The following is a 1,628-nucleotide window of genomic DNA, read 5'->3' on the forward strand; positions in this document are numbered from 1 at the left end:
CCATCTCAATTTCTTGATGAATTTGCAGATTATTCTTCAGAATCTCCTTCACTTTACATTCCGCTTCCGACCAGCTTTCTCCAGCTGTCTCCTTGATTCCCTCAAAGATCAAGTTTTTTCGCTTGGACTGTGCTTCCAGATACTCCATTTTATTCGTTATAGTTATTAAACTCTCACAGGTTTTGTAGACATCATCCCTCGTCTCCTTGGTTTGTATTTTCTGTTCACCCATGGCCGCTTTAATCACATCCACCTCTCGCTGGGTAAACTGCAAACTCGTTTTTATCTCCTGTATTTCTCTGGTCATGTCGTCGAGTCTCTTGTTGTTTGTCTCCATAATTAGTTGCACGAAACCTTTGAAGTTTTCCTGCTGTTGGTTCATCAGCGCGATGTACATCTGTTTCTGCTGATCCACAATGTCTGTTACTTGCACCGCTCTGTGATACACTTCTTCTGCCTCCATATCCTCAGTCGCTTCTGATTTATTAGCTCTTTTCCCTCTTTGAGGCATTTTAATAGTTATAGAATTTGTTCAAAGATTTGAAAGTGTACAAGATGTGAAAAATTGTAGAACAGACAAGAGGAGCAGTAAAGACGTCTGCTCTCGCTTGCAACCCGGAAATAACAGCCATAGCTCATATGTCATGTCCACTGTTTTTGTCTTAACATAACCATATTCTGGCTCCAATATACAGGTATTGTTAATTAACTAAGTCATTTTTAAAAGGCACTGCAGAATTGTCAGGGAATATCAAAAGAAAACTGAAAAATCTGACCTCAAACATAATCACATTACCAGTTTTTTGTGTTTTTTAGGACACTGTGAAATGAATGAATTTATGTTGTACTGATTTAGACAAACCACCAGTAGATGATGCAGCTTTGATTCCACCAGTAGATGACTAGCAGCCTTATCAAGTGCATCATATGTGACATTTAAAGAATGTGACTCAACCTACAATACTGTATATAGAATCCTGCTTGTCTTTCCATTCATGGTCAGCATGAAAATTACAGAGCTCAAAGAGTCTAAATGATTCATGGCTGGATCAAATGGGAGGATGTCGTACAAATCCATGCTGGCAGGGGCAAAAGCTAAACAGGAAGCAGCACTGTGTGTAACATACAAGTGTGGCTCTATACCGCTTTCATTCATAGTATTATGAAACAGAATGTTATACAATGCCTTCATATTCTAATAAAGTCACCACCACTATAAAAACCACAAGATTTAGATTTGTGTGTAATTGTGTAACAGCAGAATGTGTGTTCCCCCAAAAAAAACAGCTGTTTGTCTTAGTGGTGACCATACCTGGCCATATGAGAACCAAACTGATGCATTCAGTGTCAAAGTGAATACACCCCACAGTATGCTGCACTCTGTTTTAGTCTAAGTAAATTCAGATTAACGTTTAGTGAACATATTTGTGTTTTCTAACAGGAATGACAAATATGTACTCAGTTTTTTAAGACTGATGAGCCTGGGCTCCTAGTTGCATATTACATATAGTGCATTGTTTCAACATGATTTTAGTTATGAGTCAAAGAGTCCTCTTGTTTTTCTTCTTGATGATCGCTAACTCTGAATAATTAACTGTGACTGTTGCCATTGTGCCGAGATGCTGAAC

At 38.3% G+C, this 1,628-nt stretch overlaps 1 protein-coding gene across 2 annotated transcripts in view; it reads right to left on the reverse strand.

The window, feature by feature from the left end:
- sult4a1 (sulfotransferase family 4A, member 1) overlaps positions 1–1,628 on the reverse strand; it is a 27,919-nt gene that overhangs the window by 25,316 nt on the left and 975 nt on the right. The gene's annotated exons all lie outside the window — the stretch shown is intronic.

This window comes from Monopterus albus, unplaced genomic scaffold (assembly GCF_001952655.1).
Source record: "Monopterus albus unplaced genomic scaffold, M_albus_1.0 scaffold51.1, whole genome shotgun sequence".
NCBI lineage: Eukaryota > Metazoa > Chordata > Actinopteri > Synbranchiformes > Synbranchidae > Monopterus > Monopterus albus.